We start from the raw sequence: 8,224 nt of genomic DNA, 5'->3' as shown, positions 1-8,224 counted from the left end.
CCGACCCGTTGACCCAAATTGACACCCCTACTTATAGTAGCATAGAGCAATGAACCATGTAGCTAAACGTACATGAAGAAAAACAGTTCGAGTAAAGGACTAAAGAGATTGAAAAATTGTGGAATTAGCAAATAGCAAAATCCAAGCAATTGTGAAATGACTTGAATCAGTAAGAAGCTTATCCAATCCAACAACCATTAAGTTGTACATATATCAAATAAAATTAAAAGAATTTATTAATGAGTGGATGAATTACTAATTTGAGTTGGGGCACAAGGGTTCTGATTTAGACTTTTAAGTAGAACCATTCGATAGACTTCGCCTTTTACCGCATCTTAGGCTTCATTTAGGACCGCCTTCTTATTATTTCTTAAAGAAATTTTGTAGTATAAAATTTTTAATTTTTATACTAAAAAGTTATTTTAAAAAGCAATAAAAAAGTCATCCCTAACGAAGTCTTAATTGGTAGAAGAGGTGAAATTTCTATTAAATAACTTCCATTTGTTTAGGATAATTGTATGGATAAATTTATATATAATATTATCTTCATTTTTAATAGCTTTCTTATTATTTTCTAAAGTATTTTTTTAATACAAAAATTTATAATTTATAAAGTATTTATATTAAAAAATAAAAAAGAAAAAATTTGTTTTATAAAACAGTAAAAAAGTTATCCCAAACGAAGTCATTATCATAGCAAAATAAATTTAGCATTTTAACTAATCATCACTCAACAAAATGAAAGAAAAAAAAAATCAGTTGGTTGTATATCCAAATTTGTTCGTAGGTAACACCCAACCTTAGTAGACGAACTTTGATAAAACAACCTGAGAACTTGTATGAGAATGCAGAGAATAGAAGACTAAAAAGAATTGTAGTATAAGTGCTCAAATAATACATAAAGCTTAAAGGGTCAAAATATCCAAAACGCTCAAAGCGCAGCTGCTACAGTAACAGCGTGTTGACTGCGCTTTTACTGTAGGCAGGAAGAAAACCGGATGGTTCTCTCCCGTCCAGTGTCCACACACAATAATCTCTCCTTATCACGACATGTCAAGTATCTATTAGATACATGAAAGGTAGATGCGAGTCGTTGACTCATTCTAGTTGTGATAGAACTTTTGATGATAATTTTGTCTCACTAATGAATATTTAAAATTATTGATTGATTCAAACTTCAAATAAAAGCATTCTTTTAGTTGCTTTCACAGATTCATCAAAGAGACAAAAAGTGGCGAATAACAGCATCAGAAATCAAAGGAATGGTATCTGAATTTGACTCATCCAGTCAACGTAGAAATGATCGTCTTCTAGATGCTGTAATTTTTTGAAAAATAGCAACTTTCAAGGCTAAATGAGCGTAAGATTGTTTGTCATACAAAATTTTAGATTTTTTTTTTCGAATAGTTTTATGTTTCAATAAATTATTAACGACGTTTTACATAAATTAAAATTTATGAAAACTGATATGTTTTTATTGAGATTGAGCTAAAATTAATCAAAAATTTTGGTTCGGTCAGTTTATAAATTGTTTCTGATAGAACTTATTATGAGATCATAAATTCATCTTTTAGATTTTGTTTGAAATAGCTTTATTACTACTTCTTGAAATAATTTTTTAATAAAAAAATAAAAATTATTACACTTAGCCATTCAAATTCAAATTTTCTATAATAATTAAGGTTAATTAATTGAGTGATTAATTGTTACCATCAAGTTAAAAGGCAAAACGAATATGATTAGTCTGTTTTACTTTAAAAAACACTAAATTTTCGTTAAGTAAAGTTTTATTTTTATAATTCCTCCAAATGATTATCTAAATATTCCAATTAAACATTTATTTCTTTTTATTTATTTTTTAAATTTTCTTAAGCTTAAAATGTCATCTAGAACTTGACCATTTCATCATCTAGAAGAAAGTGTGCTCTCTCAACAGTATTAAAGTGACCCATTTATTTTTCCTTAAAAAAAATCAACCTAAGCTTTTATAACAAATTACATTTGGAAATTTAACTTTGCGCCAATTTTTTTTTTTAATTATTTTTTCAAGGAAAAGAACAAATTGTATTGGTTCATGTTGATGTTTTTGGTACAAGAAAATGACTTTCTAGAATCTTCAATAGGAGTAGATACAAATGCAAAGCTACTTCCTTTATTAACGGAAATATTATTATATGCATGAAGATCATGAAAAAATTATAAGAAAGTTAGAATCAAAATGAGTGTCTCAATGGCACAAAAAATGGAATTGGATAAATCATGAGCTCTAATGATTGACACCTAACACTCGATAGTCAATGCCGATTAATGTAGAAGTCAGTTGTCGCCTAACAGTAAAGTAGATTGTCCACCAAATGTAACTTGCATTGTCAACCAATGTCAATGCTCCGCATAAACTTTGCTTGAAGTCACTCGATTGTCAATGTTTGGTGGCAGTCTTCCGAGTCATTTCATCTCCTGCTATAAAGAGAAGGACTGAGTTAAATTGACAAATTGGCATCACTTGATCTCTGACCTTCCTCGACAATCATTGCTCTATACACACTAGTGACTTACATTTGACATCCAATACTCAGCTAATCTTCCCTCCTACAAGGATAAAAATCAAGCAAATCACCAACCCTCACCAAACATTATTAGTCAACAATTGCCTTATTTTTGCCAAGGTCTAAAATCTGTCAATTGTTGATGTCTATTTTCTTGATCGTACGATCTCCCCTAATATGGGGAAAGTGGTCAGACAACTGCCTACCATAAGTCATAATAATAATAATAGTCAATAGAAGCATCAACGATGGGCGCTCTATTAGGGTTTCTTCCACCTTAGCAGTGCTCCTCCTTCATTGTCCTCTCCTGCTCTCCAACTCCGGTCTACCATCAGGGAACTTCTTTTTCCCATTTTTCTCTGGCTTTTGTGGTGTTTCAATTATATTTTCCTTCGGTTTTCTATTGTTTTTGTGGTTATGGTTGTCTGCCACGTCGATCCTATATTTTGAATGGGATGAGCTCCTTTCATTCTTTCAATGATGTGTTATCTAATGTTTCTCATTCTTTAGCTTTCCCTGACCTCAAAATTTTTTCTCACCATGGTATGTTGTCGTTATGGATTTCGGAAGATTAAATTTTAGCTCTTGTTGTGACTTTTGAGTTTGCCTTAGTAAGAAAATTATCGTCTCACTGGCCTTCTCTCGATGCTATTCCAAAAATTTTTTCTAATCTTAAGCTTTTTGGTGAGACCTCAGTTACTATTCTCATTATGTAGCATGTGTTGATTAAGATGGTTAATGATTTAGATTATTGTAGGTTGTTTTCTCATTGGTCTTACTTTGTGAACAATTGTTTTATAAAGATATTCAAATGGCCTCCTATGTATGATATTGAGGTGGAATCTCCCATAATTCTCATTTGGGTATTTTTTTTTCCTAATATTTGACATCACATCTTTTCACCACGTATCCTTCATGGTTTAGGCACCCTCTTTGACTGACCTCTTAAAATCGATCATGCCACTGCTTGTGGTTCCCTGTCGTCGGTATCTCGAGTTATGGTTGAGTTGGATGTCACCAAACGCTATCCTGACCGGCTGTGGGTTGGTCCTGAAAACTTGCATGTTATGTTAAGTCTATCGTCATGGAAGATTTCCCTTCATATTGTTCTCAATTTATATCACTTGTCCATTCAAAGATGGATTGTAGCACCCTGAATCCTATTCCTCCAAATATTCCCTGTACCAATTATATTGTGGGTAAAGAGGGTGTTTTTCCATCGATTGTGGAGCTTAATTCTAGGCAGGTCAATGGAAGTGTGGATTTGGCTTTATGCAATGAGGTAGTTGATGTTGGTGAGGGTCATTTAGAAAACTCTTGTAACGATGGCAACTTGGTCTGCTCGAACCTGTGGTTGTTGTTACGGTTCCTCCTTCGACTATTTCGATTAGTGATCTTGTGCTTTTTTCTGAGCCCGTGGTTTTGGCCTTTGATGATCTGGATGTCGATGTCAATGTCAATTGGTTGTTGTTAATGCTAATATTGATGGTTTGGTTGCAGTTGCTCATGTTGTTACTATCACTGATTGTACCGTGCAAGAGGCTTATGATTCTCTAGTTGTTGTTGTGAATGATCCTTTGTCTCTCTTAACATGGAGGTGGTTAACATGGAGTTGTGTTGTGGTAACACTGTGGTGGTTAATGATTCATTTAGTGGAATGCCTGATGCTGTTGTTGGACCTACTATGCCCACTTCTTCCTTGATAATTTTTGAAGGAACAATTGATATCCATGTTTCTATTATTTCTAATGAGGATTAGAAAGCCCATATGGACTTGTCTTTGCATGATTCTTGTGTGAGCCAAACCGATTAGCTTGAAGAGCACCTGTCCTCGCATGGTGCAGGTGAGGGGGACGAATTGAAAATTTAAATGTGAATCACATTGTTGAGAAGACCTTCTCCCATGAAGGCGGCAAACATTGGCGGCGTAAACCCAAAATGATGTAATTTTGATTATTTTACTACTGTTGAGGGCCTTCTTTTTCTTTGTTGGTCGTTGTCTGTTACTTTGTTGGTTGTTTGGCGTTTGGATTTTATGAATGTGGTTGTATTTCGTTTGTTTCACCACCAGGGCAGCCTTAGCTTGTTGGCAACCACTGGTGGTGCTTCAACTTGTCTTTCTTCTATGTGGATTTTTGTTTGTTTCCTCCTCTGGATGGTCCGAGGCTAGCATCTGGGTGATTGCAGGGAGCTTTGTGTAGGTTACTCAGCCCGGCTAGCTTCCTCTCCTTTGTCACTGTTTGCTTTCTCTTCATTACTAATTTAGACTGTGTAATCCTATTTTGTTCTTGTTTAGATTTTATTGTATCCTCCTTTATTTAATAAAATAAACTCACCTTTTCTCAAAAAAAAAAAACTGCCTACCATCACTTGATAGCAACTAAAGCATCTCCAATTTCCCACTTCCGTCTTGAAACTCATCTTCCAAAGCTTATCTCTATGATATTGTATTAATTTATGCCTTGTCTAATAATTATAAGAAAGTGCTTCGTCTGGAATATGCGACTCACATTAAGAGAATTATCTCAATTAAATCATACCTTATAATTTTTTTTTCTTTTCTAAAATTTAATATTATTTTCTTAAAATCTTAAATGAGCTTATGTTAGTTTATACACTTTTATTTGATATTTTCAATTAATATCAAAATAATAAAAAACTTCTCTATTACTGTGAATATTCTAAGATGCAAAAAAAAATTCATAAATTTCATAAATGAGCATTTTTTTTTGTTTTAAAAAAATCTGTAATTAAAAAGCTGCTTTTAAAAAATAAAAAGAAATTATCTCAAATAAAACCTTAATGATGTTTGATTTATTAAATAAAGGCTCTTCTTTGCTTGTAAATGCTATGATAATTGCAATGTTTTTCAATAGGTTAGACTCATTTGGTTGCTTAGATATTATATTTTAAAAAATAATAATATATCTCATAATTTTTAAAAATTTGTGAGATTTTAAGGAGAATTTTATAATTTGAAATAAATTTTGATGTCTATTTACTTCCAATCAATTGATGAAATTCTGAAAATTATTTATGAATTGTAATCTTCACTCTCCATAAAAAAAATAACTCATAAAATATTATATTTAGGAAGTTTTATATTCAAATTTAAGGAAATTAGAAGTGAACAAAAGCTAATAAATTGAGGCTTAAGGAATAAAAAATGTTGACTTTCAAGAAGCATAATATGAAGAAGATTAGCTCACCCTTTGTTTGGTAAAGCTTTAGGGAATTTTGTATTTATATTTCTCCAACATTTGCAGATCATTGTTCGAAATGTCAATTTTATTTGAATATAGAGGAAAAAATTTAAAACAATAATTAATACAAAAAATATATAAAAACTTATAAATATCGATTCATAACTTAGGCTTTGTTTAGGACAGCTTCCTTACTGTTTTTTAAAGCTGTTTTTTAGTACAAAATTTTGAGTTCAGTAAAATTTTGCACTAAAAAATTGCTTTAGAAATAAGAAAGAAAGTTTTCCCAAACAAAGTCATATTCTGAATAATAATATTCTTCGTAGTGCAAGAAAATAGATTTCACGGCTTAGCACATTCAACTCTTGATTAACACTAATTTAAAGTAACTCGGTCAGATCTCAATCAAAATAAGGTTGAATATAGTTGCCCCAATATGGGCTTAATTAGAGTCAAATCTAATTTGTTAACTGTGATCCAAATTTTTTTCTTTTAATCACAACTAAGGTTTTATTTGGGACAATTTGATTACGATTTGATAAATTTGTTATAGATAAAGTGATTTTAGAAGTTGTTTATAAAGCAGCTTCCTACTGCAAAATTTTTTTGAAAGCAACAAAAAATAGTGATCAAACAGAAATTATAGTTACAGTCTAAAAAATAAAGCTACTAGAAAGTTGTCTCAAATGAAAGCTCATTTGAGACAGCTTTCTTATTGCTTCTTAAAACATCTTTCTATTATAAAAATGTTATTTGTTGTACTAGAAAATTGCTTTAAGAAGCATTAAGAAAGCCGTCCAATCATTATCCAATATATATATATATATATATGTCAAAACTAATTTGAACTCAGATTTGCTTTGAATTTTAAGAAAGATGGAATAGATCTCTCATAATTTTTTTTCAAAACATAATATTTATGTATTAATTAAAACAAAGTCATCTGGACGAGAAATTATTTTGTACAGAGACCGAATGTAGAACGTTGTCCAAAAACCAACGAAAATGCGCCAGGTCAGCGGTACCGAGTTGCAGTACCGAGCATTACCAAGCCGGACGTGGCGCAATCAAGTTGGTCACCGAACGGCTTTCGGCATCCGCACAAAATAGTTTTTCCATCTAGACACGCCAATTGAAATCAAGACTTAATATCATTTAGCTATCTTTAAATACAACAACATCATATATAAAAACATATAATATTTGACCCATGACACTTACTTTAGTATATTTGATTAATTAAATAACGCATACATCTTAATAACGCTTATATCCAAATAACATTGAGTAAATAACCCCTCCTCTGATGACAACTGAGAAAAATGAAGAAAATCTGCACTAACTGCAAGAAACCAACAACAGGAGAAAACAGAGAAGAAGAAGACTACATCGGACTGCAGTAGAGATAATCATATATCAGTATATAGCGATTCAGCACATTACAACTACAGCTTAGTATATATTTATATAGGAGTAGAAGAGAAACTCTGAATATGCAGCAGAAAGTGGCTATCAACTAACAGTAAGGATGTGCTGGCTGCTGTTGCAGATCATTAATGGCGATTTGGCGTGGAGAGAGTCTGCACAACCAAAGCTGGGAATGAGGAGAAAAAGCTGTGATGGCGCCTACTTGAATATCAGTGAGCTGCTTATTAAAAAATATCTCCACCTAAATTTTTTTTAGGCGCTGCTTGCATGCTTTGATTTCCAGTACTTCTCGATCTCCTCAGCTGTTCTTCCTGGTATTCTTCCAGCAATCAATGACCATCTGAAAATTTATCAGAAGATGGTATATAGAATTATAAAAAATAATAATTTAAAATTAGCGTACGTAGTTCTTGTTCACCGGAATTGAAATAAATTTCTCAAACAGCAAAATAAGGCTATGATCAAAACCTCTCTCCAATAAGATTATATATTCTGACAATAAGATCTATCTCTGCCTCTGAAAACTCCGCCTGTGAGGCCTCAAAGCTCTCTTCTGAAAAACCAACAGAAAGAAAGTTTTCTATTGCAAATGCAACAAAAAATGGGAAGAACAAATCAAGTAAAGATCCCTTCTAAATTAGAAATTATTCTATGGGTTCTAACAAAAGAGAAGAAGGTAAATGAGCACCTGCTGAATCAATAATTTCATGAGATATTTGATTCGGGCAAGCCATTTGAAGGAGAAAGAACCCAAAAGAAGATGAAACAGATCAGAAGAGTTCTGATATAGAGGGAAATGGAAGAACTGTGTGCTTTTGCTTTTGTTGCGAGCAAGTTGTTAAATTTATACAGTTGCAGAGAGAGCGAAAAGACTGATAGCTGCTTAAATCACGATCTGATATAGTTAGGTGGCAGTAAAATAGTAAATATGCAATTATCCTATTTAAATTTATTGATCACAAAAAACTTGGCCATTTGAGTGAAAATAAAGATGAACTTTTTCCTTTTCTGATCATTATTTACTGTTAATGGTTATTTTTCAATGGT

At 32.1% G+C, this 8,224-nt stretch overlaps 1 long non-coding RNA gene across 1 annotated transcript; it reads right to left on the bottom strand.

The window, feature by feature from the left end:
- Positions 1-7,002: 7,002 nt before the first annotated feature.
- Positions 7,003-7,989, bottom strand: LOC110111532. Its single transcript, XR_002304893.2, has 3 exons — positions 7,866-7,989; positions 7,646-7,730; positions 7,003-7,517 (listed from the first exon to the last, which is right to left on the bottom strand). It is a non-coding gene; the product is annotated as an uncharacterized LOC110111532 (long non-coding RNA).
- Positions 7,990-8,224: the final 235 nt, after the last annotated feature.

The sequence above is a fragment of the Dendrobium catenatum genome, unplaced genomic scaffold, assembly GCF_001605985.2.
Source record: "Dendrobium catenatum unplaced genomic scaffold, ASM160598v2 fragScaff_scaffold_1473, whole genome shotgun sequence".
Lineage (NCBI taxonomy): Eukaryota > Viridiplantae > Streptophyta > Magnoliopsida > Asparagales > Orchidaceae > Dendrobium > Dendrobium catenatum.
The sequence above is the reverse complement of the archived record's forward strand: the minus strand, read 5'-3'. Positions and strand labels throughout refer to the sequence as shown.